This window comes from Typopeltis vanoorti, chromosome 12 (assembly GCF_054136105.1).
Source record: "Typopeltis vanoorti isolate ZY-2024b chromosome 12, IOZ_Tvanoo_1.0, whole genome shotgun sequence".
Classification (NCBI taxonomy): Eukaryota; Metazoa; Arthropoda; class Arachnida; order Uropygi; family Thelyphonidae; genus Typopeltis; species Typopeltis vanoorti.
The window spans coordinates 32,722,704-32,740,599 of record NC_143560.1 but is presented as its reverse complement, the minus strand read 5'-3'; positions in this window follow the sequence as shown (position 1 = coordinate 32,740,599).

Below are 17,896 nucleotides of genomic sequence, written 5' to 3'. Positions count from 1 at the left end.
AACTTAGAAATGATTTTCTGATGGTCAGTACCCTGTAATAGCTACCTGTAAAAGATACAGTAATTGAAATAGAGTTATCACTATTAACATAGATATTGAAACCGAACAGTATATCTTATGACAGCACATTTTCCGACACACGGCATCAACGGGTTACGTTAGTTCCAGATAACAACAAACAGCTCATACTTACCACTATTGAATTAAATGACACTCAACCTCATCTTAAATAGTTACAGGGATAGAATGTAAAGAGAAATATATTTTAAGGGAGAGTAGAAGGAGCACGACAGGAGGTGTGGTATTGCTGATGATAGCTGCAAAATTACAAACAATAAAATTAAAAGTTAAAGAGGATTTTAAGTCTGAGGGAGATGGTTCATTTCAGGCTGTCTGGTGTAATAGAGGCAAATAGGACAAAATACTTGTTGGATGTACGAGTATAAGGAGGAGGAAGGATAAGACTGGTGATTATGAGAGACAGAAGTCATCTTGTCAATGCCATGGCGTGAGAAGCTACAAGGAAAGAATGTCAGTAGCATGACAAGTGGTCAGGAGGATAAACCAAGTTGGAATTAAGTGGATGAATAGGGATATAAAACAAAAGCTGCAAAATAAATAAATAAATAAATAAAACGTCGTGGAAGAAATATAATGGAAAATTATCAGTATACTCATCAGCAGTACAAAGTGCAAACAAGAAGAGTGACTACTATGGTAAGGAACGGCAAATCAGACTATGAGAGAGAATTAGCCAAACAGGCCAAAGTAAACCAAAAAGTGTTTTTTCATTATGTAGCAAGTAAGAGTAAAATGACCATAGTAGAATGATTTTAAGCAATGTTCGTGTAGGAAGGTGACTTAACCAAAAGAAATAGTTGAGTTTCTGAGTGATCATTTTGCAAAGGTGTATCTTCCAGGTGGCGATTTTACAGTTGCTGATGTTACTGAAAGAATATTTCAGTCTACGCAGCTATAGAGTCATGATTAAGATCGCTAAAGATCGCGATAAGTGGAGAACCTTTCTTCTTAGTGGACTCAACCCGTTATCAAGCGGATGATATGAGCTGATGATGATGATGATGTTACAAAGATGCATGTCAGCATTGAAGTAGACGTACAGGAGGTGTTTAGCATATCAAAAATATGAATGTGAACACAGCAGTGGAATTGGATGGCATATCAGCCAGTGTATTACATGAATATGCAAGAGAATTGGCATTGCCCGTGACGAAGTTGTTCAATCTAAGCCTCAGCTCTTGCATGGTTCCAAGGGAGTGGATAGGGGCTAAGATAGCATCATTGTATAAAGGTGGCTCCGAGACAGAAGTAGCAAACTACACACCAATTAATATATTGGGGGTGGTTGTTAAAGTATTGGAAAAGTTAGTGAAAGGTATAATACAACAATGGATGGAGAAGGATGCGTTACTCTATAGTGGTCATCATCTCTTTGTAAAGAGTAGGTACTGTCTTAGTAACTTATTCACATTTTATAATAAAGTGACAGCAGAATTGGATAAAGGTAATGGATACACCATGATACTGCTCGACTTTGCCAAGGCCCTTGAGAGAATACCACATGGGAAACTATTGCAAAAACTGGAGAGGATGGGGATGGATATAACATGGATAGGGGAATGTCTGTCGGGAAGACACCAGAAAGTAGTATATGGTATATGGTGGAATGGAATCTATAAGAATGATGGTGACTAGTGGAGTATCTCAGGGTTTGGCATCACCACTACTCTTTAATTTATATAGCAATGACATAGAGAAAGATTTAAGAGGGGATATTCGGTTGTTTTGTTGATGATGAAAAAACTGGAGAGAGCAATAGTTGGTATAGGTGATGTAGATATCCTGCAAGATGATTTAACCCCACAACCAGCCACGACGTCTATAGACTTCGAGATAAATCTGGATACGAAGCTCTAAAACCCATTGAATAACATGGATAAGAAGTGCAATTTGCTATCACTATTTCATCCACATTGGCCGGTAGGGCGTTAAATAAAGTGGCATTGTGGGCAAAGGATAATGATTATCATTTTAATTTTCAAAATGTAAGATTATGCACTTTGTGTTGAAAAAGTTGCATATGGGGTATCATATTGCAGGAAATTGATAAGGCTCAAGACTTGGGGAAAATAATGGACAAAGCATTGAAGTTCTGAGGGCATATTGCAAAATTTGATGAAATAGCTCAACGAATGACTTGGATGTTGAAAAACATGCTAAGAAGTAAATATAAGGAAGTTGTTATCTCTCATTATAAGTCTATAATTCGGCCACATCTTAACTACTGTGCACAGATCTTGGTTTCTTGGGGACCAGGAGGTGGTCTTTAGGATTCAGAGACGAGCGACCAAGATTGTGACAGGCGGTTTGTGGAATACTTCCTAGGAGGTCCTGGTCCTCAAGAAACCAGGTAAGTGAGTTGAATGGATTGCCAGAATTGGTTGTGAGTTCTCTGATGGTGAATGGATTCAAGGAGAGGCATCACAGGATTCGTGTGTATGATGGGTGATTTGGGTTTCCCGCGATTAGTCTCTGGACTTCATGGATATGCCATAAATAATAATAATAATAATAATAATAATAATCAATTATTATTATTATTATTATTATAGGAATCAGTCTTTGTCTCAGGAAGGGTTTCTGAAGAAATCTATAACGGCCAACAATCCATTCTGTATCGGGAGTGCTAAAGTATAAACTTTACTGTGGGTTCTAAGTATGAGTATGGAGTATCATTTCTTTCTGGCTTACTCTTTAGTCTGTGGAAAAAGAAGTATTCAGAAAGAAAGTAGAATATGTGAGGACCGATGAAGACAGTAATGGAGAGGTGAAGTGACTTCACATAAGATTAGCTAATATAAAAATAGTTGAAGAGTAAGAGTGAGCGTCAAGAGAATGAGAAAACAAATGAAAGCTTAGGCTGAAGAAGTATAAGGGTAAAAAAGAAAATATCAGAGCATCTGAAGGATGGATAAATGAAAGAGGTGATGACTTGCGAGCATTGCTTACTGATATCGGAGATGAGAGAGGAAAAGATGCCATTGAATGAGAAAATAAAATCTTGATTGGTGTAGAGAATGAATAGTTAGTTGTAATGAATGAGATGCCTGCTTGCGTGTAGTCTTTTATGGGGCCTTTTCAAGTTTTAATTGAGTAGTGACACTGAGAAAAAAAGTAGTAACAGGTACACTTAGAGAAATGAGTGCTCGTTCTAAGAATAACAGAGAGAATAAAGTGAGAATTTTATATGGAGATTCCATGAAAAGAGAAGTGCTTGGTGAAAGTATGATGAAATCATGGTTCCCATGGGATGTTATTAGGATGCTGAAAAGTAAAGTGAAAGAGTAATTGTTTTGGCAGGTATAAATGATCTCAAAGGAGAAAAGTATGGTATGAGGGAAGACATGAAAGAGTTATCGATAGCAGCAAAAGAAAAAAGTGAGAGTGTAAAGATAGTGAGTCTAGCGCCGCGATATGATGATAGAGTCGTGATGCCAAGGGCCAGAATTGCAAATAACTTAATGCGTACTCTGTGCGGGAGGAATGGTATGCCGTTTCTGGATGTTTGGAGTCAGTGTGATGGGCAAAAAGATTTGTATAAGGAAAATGGTCTGCACTTGAATGGCATTAGTGTTAGGAGTCTAGACAAAGTGAAGCTGACTGAAGTACGATTGGATGTGCAAAATCAGGAAAACTAAAGTTGCGAGGGAGGAAGCAGTGAGGGTCCATACAGACACAAATGAATGTGCGATTGGAGAGAAAATGTTAACTTTAGCTTCTTCGGTAGAAAATAAGAATTGGATTGTGTCCGAAGTGTAAGGTTAATAGTGGATCCTAAGAAAAAAGGAGGTGGTTTGGTTAGTTCCTGATAATTAGTTAGTTTAGGCTACAGTTCTTCTGATATGAGATGAACTGGAGCCCAAAAGCTGCAGGCTAAAAGAATGGGAATATAACAGGAGATCAGTAAAATGAAAAGCAGTGCATTTGCGGTTATCTGGTATGATATAAGGGGTAAAAAGATGAAGTATTCAGTTAGGTCCTGCTATAGGCCAGTGAATGCAAAGAATGATGTGGAAAATATGTTTTAGCAAATAAACTCAATTTGTGGAGGGGAGTTAATTATTATTATTATTATTATTATTATTATTATTATTATTATTATTATTATTATTATTATCTGAAACCAACAGGGAGTCAACGACTAATCGAGGAAGGCTGTAAATTACCTAACACCGCTATCATACCTTCTCTTAAATTCATTTACACTAGATGCACTAACTACACCTAAGGGCAAATTATTTCACTCACTCACTGCCCGCTGGGAGAAATAATTATGGGAGAGTTTAATTAGCAGAGCCTGTGTAGCTCAGTAGAAGTGGTGCTTTCACTCCTTCCTGCTAAACCGCCTCAAGATAGACTTAAGTTCAAGTCTAGTTGCCGAATAGAAGAACTTTTTGTAAACCTTTTTTTGACCGGTTCCCAAGTCAATCGATCTCTAGCACGGGCAAGCGGATTTTTTTATCCTAGAAACTCGGATTTTTCGTCCGTAAACTCAAGAATATCGCCCGTAGAAACCAGACAATTTCAGACATTAAAAAAATATTTGAGTTAGGGACAACGAAATGGCGGCACTTTTTGAGACGTTTCTTCACTGAGGATTGCTTAAATTAGTGATAGCATTGGGCCGGCTATTTATGATTGGCTTCCAGTCGAAATTCAATCGCCCATTCAGTCTCCAATTTTTTTTTGTTTGTTGATTTAATTACAGGAATATAGATTGCAGGAGGAAGGTCATATGGGCAAAATGCAACGCAATTTATGCAGATAGGAACGATTACCTTAGGAGTGTAATGAAAAGTTCTAGGGGATTGAGAGTGCACAATCTTGTAATTACATCTGAGGATTTGTGTTTAACTAAGATGGCTATATCGCTGCCAATCGGCGAGAGCGATCATTCAGCTTTGACCTGAGAAGCAGCGAAATATGTCGAAATTTCAGTAAAGAAGGATATCATGTGGAATTACAGAGTCGGACACAGAAAATTGCTTAATACGGTACCGTGGAAGGACATACTTAAGGGTAAAGATGTTATTAGTGCATGGGAAGTAGCCGGTTGCATACCAAAAGTTAAGAGAATTAATAACTTGGAAAATAAATTAATGTGTTGCAACATTAAGCAGGAGTTAAGAGAAAAGAAGCATGTGGATTGCAGTAAGCCCATGACAACAGCCAGAAGAGTGGTTGCCATGGTAAGGAAGGCAGAATCATATGGTTAAGTGGACGTATGGGCAGAGGTAGTTCAGGTACATAGGATATTACAGAATTTAGATGTGAATATTGCTATTATTTAGGACGGATATCAGCTTGTGTATTACAAAAATCCGCTAGGGAATTGGTAGGGCGTTTGGCTGGATTGTTTAATTGAGTCTCAGTTCAGGTAGATTCCCATGGGAATGAAACGAAGGAAGGGAAAATAATTCCATTGTATAGGAATGGGATACTGTATGGGGGAGGCATGGTTTTTCAAGGGTAGGTCATGCTTCATTGATTTACTTTTTTATAATGAAGTGAATAGCTGAGTTGGATAAAAGTAATGGCTACACAGTGATACTGTTGGACTTCTCAAAGGCAGTTGAAACCCTGATATATATATATAAATTACATCAAATGGCTATGGACATGAAACTGGTGATGTTGATAAGAGCATTGCCGGCGCTAGGGTATTTGCCGTCCGCATGCAATGTCTACCTAAGCGCCCCTGTAACGACCCGGGCGAGTGTGGTTCTTTTACGATAATAAAAAATTAAATTATTTGAAATTTCTTAAATAAATTTTGACAGAACAGCCACACGTTAGTTCGCTAAACGTAACAAACCGGGGATGTTGACTAGGCCGGATCGTTAAAAACCCGTATATTCAAAAAAATTATCAAAAGTTAAAGCAAATTTTGATAAAGCCACTTCACTTTAATCGTTGAATATAATGATACAGGGATTATAGCCTTCTCACCGATCCGAATCGCTAACAAAATTAAAATGAATTTTAATTAAAGTTAAAATTTATTTGAACTAAAGTTTAAAAAATTCTTGCATTTTACAAGTTACTAAATTCTTAGTAACTTGTAAAATTTTTTTAATAATTTTTATAAGTGGAACTATCTTTAAGGAAAATAAAAGAAACTCAAGATAGATGAGAAAATAATAAAATAATTCAGAAATAATTTGAACATTTAATATAAGTATTCAAAAAAAAAATTTTTACAGTATTATGTAAAGATGTCATTTTTTGAATAGTTATATTAACATACTTATAATAACAGAAAATAAATTAAATTACATAAATATACTTGAAAATTTTTTTATTAAAATTTTAGGGTTTTTGATTTCATATTCACAAAATTAGAAATAATGGTCTTAACGTCTAATTCCGCACATATATCATTTTCAATAGCTATTAACGCCAAACTAACAAGCCTTTTTTGTGACATACTTGTTTTTAAGTAGGTTTTAATCAATTTCAACTTGGAAAAGGAACGTTCACCGCTCGTCACACTATTATATATAATTTCAAAGCAATTGAAAAGTTAGGGAAAGGTAAATTATTGGACACAATAAAATTAAGAATATTGAAAGGATTTGGAATATTTAAATAATTCTTCCGAAAAATATCCCGGAAAGCACATAACTCGTCATATAGTTCTATTGCATTTACGTCTTTATTGTCGCCGTCCTTCAAAAGAATCTCTAAAAGCCAATTTTTTCGTAAATCTTCGTAATTAATTTGTAGTAATCTATACAAGAAATTGAAATTATCATAATATATTTTTAGTTGTTCAAAACGTTCTATTAAAGAACACATTGCAACGTCTAGAAGTGTATAAAACACATCCGCTCTAAATTTATCTTCTGGCGATTGTGGCGTTTCGTCATGAAGCTTGTAATCAAATTGTCTTGTCTTCTTTCGTCGTCGAACTTCCGTACCAGTTTTAAATTCTTGTTCTCCATCCACCTCTTCTCTCAGTTCTTTTGCCGTTTTTAGAACTCATTTAAAATTTTTACAATTCTTACAAGAGTATCTGATTGATACTCTTGTAAGAATATTTTTAAGTTTTCGATAGATTCTAAAGCAAGTGTAATGTTACTAAGATGAAAAGTCAAACGGCTATTTTTCTGGCGACCTTAATTAAAATTAAGGGGATAAAAATCCCTTTTTCAAGTGTAATGTTAATATTTTTGTCTTGAAGCATTTTACTCAAAGGGTTTATTTTATTCACAGGGTTAAGTAAATCATGCCAAGCTATAAGAGAGCAAATAAATTTGTAGTTCTTTATTTTAGCACATAATGTTTGTGCTTCATGCTGAGTTTCTTTATTAAAATTTTCATTATTTAAAATTTCAAAAAGTGCATGGTAAATTTCTCCTAACTGATATCGTAGAGGGCGGATTGCATTAATTTTACTTTCCCATCGCTTTTCTGATGGCTGTTTCAATGTTAAATTTTTTAAGAACTTTAAAAGGATTGACCAACGTTTGTGAGAGAATGAAAAGAAATTGTATATTTCTTGAATAATTACAAAGAAACTAATTGTATCTGCATTCACTTTGGCTGCATCGTTAATGATTAAATTTAGAATATAGGCAGCACATGGCACGTAAAAAGCTCCAGGATTTTTGTTCAAAAGCCAGGTTTGGAGCCAATACTTTTTTCTTTCATATTTTTTTCAATATTTTCCCTTCAATATTTTGCCCCATTGTTATACCCTTGACCTCGCATGTCTCCAATGGTAATGTTCCATTTTTCCAGTTGTTCCATTATTGTTGCACATAAACCACGTCCTGTGGAATCTGATATATCTGCAAAACCAAAAACGTTTTCCCTGATCTTGACAATTCCATTGTCACAGGAAACAAAGCGAATAATAATGGTCATTTGTTCTGTTTTACTTGCATCAGTTGTGCAGTCTAAAATTATGGAATAATATTTAGATTTTCGAATTGATAATAGAATTGTATCCCTGATTGCATTACTTAAAGTTTCCAATATTTAATTTTGACTGTCTTTACTCAAATAGTGTACTCTATTGTTTCGTTGTAGGACACTTGCAACATAATTTTCCATAACGGGATCAAACTTCGCAAACAGTTCGACTAATTTAAAAAAATTGCCGTTATTCCTTTCGTATAACTTATCAAATGATCCACTAAAAGCTAAATTTTGGCTACCATGGAATTTTATAATTTAAATCAAGCATTCTAAAACACTCGACCAATGTTTCTTTTCCATTTAACACATGCTTTGAGTCTGGCAATCTATAGATTTTTTTTTTTTTTTTTTTTTTAATTTTATCAAGTTTCTTCCATTTTAAGAAAATTTTCATGTGAGTTAAACTAGTTTCATGTCTATGCAAAGTTGTACTTACATTTCTCCAATCGTTATAACCTTCTACAAGACTACTTGATTCAGTAGGTGCAAAAAATTTGCAACAAAAGCAAAAAACAGAATTTAAAGTTTCGGAATAAATGAGCCATGTTCTTGGCACGAGCTCCCCGTTTTCCATTTTTCTATTATAATATGTGTCGCAAATTTATGACCATATGTATCTCTGGGATATATTATATTTTTCTTTTGAACAGGCCCCATTTCAATTAAAACAATTCGTAATTTTTTCATCAATATTTCCCCATTCACCTGGATCTTCTAAATTTACAGAGACTAACAATGTGTTAGTTTCGCGATCAACTACAAATAAACCTTCTCATAACTGTTTTTCACTTAAATCATGCGTCTTGTTATCTTGTTCAATAGTTGCTATAGTATTTTCATGAAAACTGGATGATGTGCACGGTCCCTCAACCTGGTTTCTGATGTATCGAGTTAGTTACAATCTTCATCAGAATATTTTAATATTTTAACAAATTTATTAAAAGCCCCAGTTTGTTTCTTAATATCTGCTTCTTTCGCATCATGACGCTTACGATTTTGTGTGTCGGATAACTTTTTTTAAATTTTTGATTCCATTTCTATTTTATACCCACAAGAAATTATTACACAACACGACACAGAGTGGAAATAATAGTCGGCACTGAGCTACTGTCAGTAGCCTACTGAAATGCGCACCATATGACTGGTTAACTAGCAACAAATGTTTTGTACGAAAATTCGTTTCTTCGCATAAAAACCGTTCACCGTTTCACTTTAGATATACTGCAGTAGACACAACATTCTGGATAAGAGATTGGTTGATGGAGAGATTTCAGATAGTAGTTTATACAGGTACACAGTCCGGTACAAGGCCAGTGACTAGTGACATGTCACAGGGCTCTGTACCTGGGTAACTGCTATTTAATTTTTACATTAATGATATAGGAATGATCTGAGGGGAAATATTCAGTTGTTTGCAGATGATGCATACTTAGGCTAAGCAGTAATCAATAAAGATTATGTTGATATTCTATAGGATGATTTACATAGACTGGTAGTATGGGCAGAGGAGATCGGATGTCAATTTAATGTGGCAAAGTGTATGGTTACACATTTTGTGATGAAAATATTATCAGCTGTGTACTATATCGATGGAACTGTCCTCCAGGAAATTGATGACGTCAGAGATTTGGAGGTGATAGTGGATAGGAAGTTGAAGTTCAGGGGCATATTACAAAAGTGGCTAAAACAGCACACAGGATTATCTGATTATTGAAGAACACCTTGATATTCAGAGATAAGCAAGTAATCCTGTGTGCTATTTTAGCCACTTTCGTAATATTCCCCTGAACTTCAACTTCCTAACCAGCCTCTGTAACCTCAAAATCTTCAAAATCTCCTCATATGGAGCATCACAAAGACCATCCACCATCTTGGTCACTCGCCTCTGAATCCGTTCCACTTCTTGCACACCTACAAGAAATCCAGGCCTCATCTGGATTATTACACATATATCTGGAGGCCTCGTTTTCTTGTAGATACCCAGTGGAACGGATTCAGAGGCGAGTCACCAAGATGGTGGATGTGTTTGTGATGCTCCATATGAGGGGATTTTGAAGATTTTGGAGTTGCAGGCTGGTTAAGGGGGGGATATGATAGAGACATATAAGTTACTTAGGGGGTTTATGGGATTGATATGGAGGAAATATTCCAGTATATGAATAATGTTAGGAAACCTAGAAATCATCTATGGGAAATTAAGTATGAATGTGGTTAGTAAGGATTTGAGAACAAGATTTTTTTTTTTTTTAATTGGAGTGGGGTGAACGAGTGGAATAAATTGCCAAAGTCAGTCGTAGGCGCTTGGTCTGTGAGTGAGTTACAAGCAAAATATGACCAGTATTATGCAGGTACATTGATGATTAATGTTGATGTAATTGACTTCCCGCGATGTGTCTACGGATTCCATGGAAGTATCCATATGTAATAGTAATAGTAATATTTTTTAAAGAAAAATTATATTTCATCCGAAGTACTCTGTAGATAATTCAAATAATGGTTATCTGGTTACTAAACTTTACCTAATCTTACGGTTAGTTTCTCAGTGATGATATGCGCTTTGTTTTCTTGTTTAAATTAAAAATAAAGATCTTGGATGTAAGTTGATTGTCAATACTTTGGATAGTTACTGGAGAGGAAAACAAAAAAATAAAAAAATAGATTATTTGATGATCTAGTGGATATGTAAAAGAGTTTGTCTCCACGTTCAGATCATTAGTGATGCAAATGTTTTAGTTTCTCTGTTAGCTGATATAATCAGTTTGTTCTTCAATTGGTACTTTAAATATTGGTATTCTACAATCTTCGGTTGTTAATATCAATATTTAAAGAAAATATTAAATTTCAGCGTGATTGGGACATTAGATGAATAACGGAGACTACATATCAACTTGATAGAAAAAGAAAATATGCTTTCGTATATCAAACTGAAGGAATTCAAAGTTCGCACATACTCTCACACATGATTATGGAATAGGCGAACAGAAATGCTCTTGCAAATAGCACATGATATCCTTATAATTGCAGAATCAGCGAAATGCTTCGTTAGTGGAAATCATATAAGCAATAAGTGTGCGAAAAAAATTAAAAAAAAAGCGCACACACACACACACACACACACACACACACACACACACACACACACACACGATTTATAAGTGGGTTTTTCCTAGTGAATCCTCGTTTTTCATAGTGATCAGAATTTAAAACATAGGTTGGTAGCGGGTTGCATTCTAGGAGTGAATATCAAAACAGCGGTGCTTTGAGTACAACTCATAATAATCAATTACTTAAATATATAAAGCAGTTTCTGTACGCGCTAACATATCCTTTAAGAAGGGATATTTATGAATGCTTTTGAACTGAATTGGGTTAGTCAATCTAATATGTGAATCGCAAGGCTTTTTTTTAGAACGAATACAAATCGCAAATCCACGCAGTTGATAGACATAATATAATGACTGCATATTCTTAGTTTGCTTCTGCCATAAGTTTGAGCGCGGTTAGTAGTTGGAAGGGGATCAATCGTTCGATGCTGTTGGAACACTCTCCCTCGATGAGTCTTTGGACTCCCTGGAGGTGTTACATAATAATAATAATATCCCTTCCAATGATTTGTATTTCAAGTAATAAACACGAAGAGTTCAGTTATATGTCACGGAGTGCTGCCATCTGCCGAATAAAATCAAAATTTTATAAAATACACGAAAAACGTTGAAAATGTACGTAGTGTAGTCGAAAAATATTTCTTAAGGTTTTTTACTGTTAAACGAAGTTTAATTTTAATTAAACTTAATTTAAATTAAGTAAATTAAAAACTAAACTTAATTTTTTTAAAAAATTAACCCAAACTTGGTATTAAAAATTAAGCATGATTTATTATTTTAATATTATAATAGTAAATGCTTTTGTGTTAATCGTTTGGTATTAAAGGACTAATCGAAATAATTTTTTAGCAAAGCTGATTTGATGTAATTCCTGAAGTAAAAATCTTCTGTAGAACATAAAGTATGGACATGATGTAATAAAGCCTTAATAGTCCTGATTTTTTGACTGGGATTAAAATATGATGTTGCAGGGATATAAGGGTTAGCAAAGTTTCTTACCAAAAGAACTGAGAATTGCAAGCTATCATACAGAAGATATGAAAGAGTTATTGGAAGAGTCAAAACAGAAGAGTGAGTGGGTGGAAACTGTCCGTGTGTGTGTGTGTGTGTGTGTGTGTGTGTGCAGGTACCCGTGAGGAGAGTTAATGTGAGAATGGCCAAAAAAAAAAGAAGAGAATGCTACAATTTGTATATACTAATCCTAGAAGTAAACAGGTAGTTCGACGGCAGTGTGTCGAGATGAACATCTAGACTACATTAAATTCTATGAGCTAGAACAATCGGGACATGCGGAACATGCTATTCCACCACACATCAAATCATTAGAAAGGAAATTAAGATTCTTCATAAAAAGTAATTATCTTACAGAACGCTTATATAAATGAAGCTGTGAAACCTTGCTACATCATTCAATTTAAATAGCAATAAATCGATCAAAATTATCCCTTAAATGGGAAATGGTTCTTCTTCAGGGATTGATTTTTATTTATTTATAGTAAATAAAACAAAATAAAATAAATTGTGTATCATGTGACTCTGTATCATGTACGTGTAGTCCACGCGTTTTCATTGCTGAATCTGCTGGTTTCTGTTTTAGCTGTTTGACTTTGAATTCTATGTTAATAATAAAAAATTACATAAAATATGTATTATGTTTAATTAGTTATTGAATTCTTGTGTAGTGACATCACTCATTATCGCATTAACTGAATTTGGAATGCCATTATAAAATTTTATTAAATTTCATCAAATCAGAGAGAAATTATTATTATTTTGAATCGTTTTATTAAGAAAATGGTCCAATTATAGTGTAAAAAATATTATTGTCATATCATATTGTTTTGTTATAAAAACGAAAACGGAAGAATTATTCATCAACCACATATTCTAAGATCAGTGTTCCTCAAGGTTCCATGGCTGCGTATACCTTTTAAAATTTTAGTAACACAGGCGTATCCGTTTTAAAAAATTTAAAATTTAAAAATTTTTAAAACGTTTAAAAACGTTTAAAATTAAAAACGTTTAAAATTTTAAACGTTTAATTTAAAACTTAATTATAAATTTAATTATAAATTATAATTATAAAAGTATTTTTTTAACACTTGCGTTATAATAAATTAATGACACACTCATTATTTCATTACAAATATTTGGAACTATCTATCAACGTGTTCCACAACCACTTTTTATTTCTTTCAATGTTTTCTATTATACGTTTCAAATATCCAATAGATCCATATTAAAGGGTTTAAGAAATACAACAGAGAGATATTAATATTAATTAAATATTTTAATATTAATTATTATTAGACTGCACTTCAAGATTTGTTAACAACCAACAACCCAACTGCTAAAAAAGTATTATCCACGCAAGTTTAATTATTATTATTATTATTTTGTGATACCTCCAAGGAGTCCGAGAGAGGGCATCTACTCTACAACTCTTCATCTCCATCTGCTGCTCAGTATCACCACTTTAAATTGTCTGTAAATTGTGTGTGTTCTCAAGGCCAATTTGTCTGTATGTTAAATGAAAAACCCGAGTTTCTGGGAGAAAAAACCCTGCTTCTCCCGTATGATATTGGCTAACGCCTTCAATTGAAAAAAAGACCACATAAAGATCAATATTGGTTATCTAAAATTTACTCAGTAGAGGATGATTTCTAAAAGTTATAACTTCTTAGGACTACCACAACAACAACCTTAAATCCGACTCTGTCTAGACATATATTTTGCATTGCCTAATGTCGAAGCAACGAATATTCCCACTGAAAACAAAATCTGAACGATTTTGCAAAATTTCATGGAGATCAACAATGCCAAATTCATCCAACGTCATTCAGCTGTATGAGTTCGAAATATTTTGCCTGTAAAAATGGCTCATTTCAAACAAAATGTAGTTATATGGACATCTTCCGTGCACCTTAAGTCTCGAATTTTATTAAATGGCATGCGAAGTGGAGTTATACAATATATAATATGGACACATTTTTGCCTTTTTCGTGACTATGCAAATAACTTGCGTACGGATAAATGGACAGATAAAAGATCCTTCGTTTTGTCCTAGCTACTATGCTGCCTGGTGGAGTGTGGTGATGGCAGAAGCAACTCTCACTTATTTTTTCGGAGGAACAGTTGGGGTAGCTATTAAAAAATAATATTAGTTTCTGACATTTCTTCTTTTATTAATTTAATTTACCTTAATTTTTTTTTATCGCTATCATTTCAAATGTTATTTCGTGTTATGATCCATAAAGCTCACATTCTCATTTAACTCATTACTGGCTTTTAATTACTGAGCTTAAAATAATTTTAATATTTGATTTATATATATATATTTTCCTTTTTTTTTTCGTGTTTTATATCCGAGACTAAATTGTTCACTTGAGGCATTTTCACTGAGTATGGAAATGTAGGTCCTATCTGTAACTTTAGTTATATCAATAGTTTAAAAATAAATCATTGTTCATATATTTATCTGTCACGTGATAACTATTCATATCTCAGTGTTAGCCTCAACCATCTAACAATCCATAAATAAACTGCCTCAATGTGAAGTGTATGACGTCCAGTCTAAATAATTGACGTCTTAAAAAAAAAAGAAAAGCCTTTTTTGATAATCCTTGAAGTGGTTTTCATTTTTGCTCAAAGAATGACCAATTTTTAGCTGCACGCTACTAAACGAAACTGGTTTAATGTTAAAAATAGAATACTCACATATATTAAACAAAGCGAACACTTACGAGTTCAGGCAAGATGTAGGATGGAATGGAAACAATTCGAAGCTACTGCTAAATTGATAAATAAAGTAGCCACACGTATTTTGCAGCGCTTCAAGCTTTTTTGGAATTTTCTCATTTTTACATATCTTGTAAGATCATTTTTCTAAAATAATATTTTTAAATATATGCAGAAGTATAGCCATGCTTGTTTTCGTCATTAAAATCACCTAAACCTAATAATCTCAAATATTATATTTAAAATTAGTTTTGAAGGTATAGATAAGCTATAAAATACTTTGTGAGAGAACGTTCGCAGAAACCAAATGTCTGTGCGAAAGTGGGAGGAATGAGTTTGTAAGAGATGGATCATTAATAAGTCTAATTGCTCTCTTCTGTATTGAGTCAAGCATTCTGAAGGAGCTTTTAGGGGCTCTCACTCCAAATGTGAGAGCAATATTCAATAGGCTGGGCGGATTTATGATTTGTATAAGGTTAACAGCCGATCAGAGGTGAAGTAACGTCTTTTGAGCGAAATTCTTGAGGGGAAAGAGAAACTAGTTATTTTGAATTATTGACATTATCGAGGCATAGCATTCATATTATGATTAATACTATTTTTTCCCTATTATGAAGTACGATCTAACAAACTTTTCTTATCTCTTTACTCTCTGATCGTAACGGAAATGCAGAATATATCTGAGAAAAAAAAGAGTAGTCCCATAATTCACCACTAGAGAGCGCTGTGCGATGTAGCCAATGCAAATGTAGCAATTTTTCTGTGTGTAAGAAGGAGAAAAGCGACATAAGCATAAATACATTTTTATTCACTTCCTTTATGCATTCACGGGCTGTACCGTTCAATGTGCTGCCCTTCCCGATATCCGACACACACACACACACACACACACACACACACACACACACACACACACACACACACACACACACACACACACACACACACACACACACACACACACACACACACACACACACACACACACACACACACACTGCATCCTTTCCACACTGTGTTCAATGACACAACACAGCTGGTCCTAAGTGCAACTCTTGTGTCAGAGTTATCTTGAATGGGTAGAAATGCAGATTCTTCCTTAAAATTTTCTACACAACTGTGTAAGGGACATCCTTGTGCCTTTATACACGTACACTGCATGAACCAACGCTGTTATTCATGGTGGCAGTAGCAACTTCACCAGTGGCAGCCCGTACATAAGCACTACGACACTGCAGCACCCGCAAGGAAAAATAAAAAAAAATTAAATTTCGTTAGTGTTTATAAATAATAACAATGCTTACAATGTTATATAAATGCAATACAACATGTTAAAGGTTACAGCTTATGTTTTGACATTGATTGAATAGTTAATAATTGGAATTGTTCGATTAACGCTTTAGATTACGCAACAAATGCACTGCGATCTAACGCAGTGTCGATATTATCACGTTCGACCAATCGCAGCCAGTCTCGCCGATATTCGTTTGCGCTCGTGATTGCACGTTACAAGTCATTCCGACACTGCTTGTTTGAGCAGTGTATCGTATGCTTGCGCGTTATTTTTGTGAGATACAAAACTTTTTTTATTGATGTTTGTTCGTGAGAGTGAAATATTTTTAATAAAGCAATTTTTTAATATGTCAATTTATTTATTAATAAATTCGTTACTGATTAGGAAAAAAATAATTTATTTTTATTTATTTTTTTATTTTGTATATGCAGCACCCCCACTTAAAATTTTCATCGGCCGCCACTGAACTTCACTTACTCGTAGTGAACTGATTGGTTTGCGACCTCTGTCAGGTCTAACTAAACCGATCCCATTTCTTCAAAACGACTAATCATTAATCGTTGAGCACATTTAAAAAATACGTCTTTTTAAACCCTCCTCTGGCACCTGCCGAGTTATACGATATGCAAATTCCCTGCATTTGGTCTTTACAACTTCCCTGGTGGTGAATTCTGGAACTACGTTTTTTTTTTTTTTTTTTTTTTTTTTCACCACTCAATTATTGCTTTCGCATTACGCACCATGTATTCCTATAACATATCGCAACATTTGGATCATTGGAATGTCGCTCCACAAAGCCTCAAACAGGGATATTTAATTTTGATCACCCACTTGTTCTTAGGGGATGCAGCAGAGGAATGGCAAGCTCGGTTACATTAATTGCCTAAAACCAATAAATAGCGTACCCATCTTGGACTGATGAGAATTGAAAGTGGATGGAAACTTGGATGGTTAAAACGCTGATATACCGATGTTCAGGACAAAAAAAAATGATATTCAGGACACAAAATTCAGCCATATGCTGAATCTCGTAGGAGACCAGTCAATTTGATTTACATCTGCACAATGATGGACCTATTAGCAGCCATGAATACATCCCTCTCCAAGTGGCATTGAACACTATCAGACATCGAAATAAACCATCAAAATAGATAAAGATACTTTGAAGTGAACCAGTGCAGATTGGTTGGTGGAAATTGAGATGTGAGAGTAGTAGATGAATTGTATCATTCTGTCAATACAATGGCTTTGCTAATATTAGAGGATTGACGCCAATTACGTCAAACATCATGGAGAGCAACCCTCACCCCCTCATTTTTTTTTATTTGAGGATCCAAATTAAAATCTTTATCCTGAAGACTGGCAGCTAGATGGAATGATAGTTTGAAATCATTTTAATCTTCCGGGTCGGCTAGAGAACAGCCCTGTTGCTATTCTTTTATTAAGTTAGATGAGATAATTCGCATGATCGACTATTGATCGAATATGCGACTTGCCAGAAATTCATAAACCCAATAACTCTCTCCATCCCATATTAGATGCTACTGACTCCCCTTGTTTTCAGTTAGCTAAATCCTTAACTCCACTTACACAGGTCATTCTTCCTCATTTATTAAAACTTCCTTTCCCTTCAAATCTTTAATCCAAAATTTAATTTTAGATAATCATGATAAGCTTGGATGTCACCTTCCTTTTTACCAATATCCCTCTTTCTGAAATTTTAAATTTACTAAAAATGCGTTCTCTCTCCGGATAT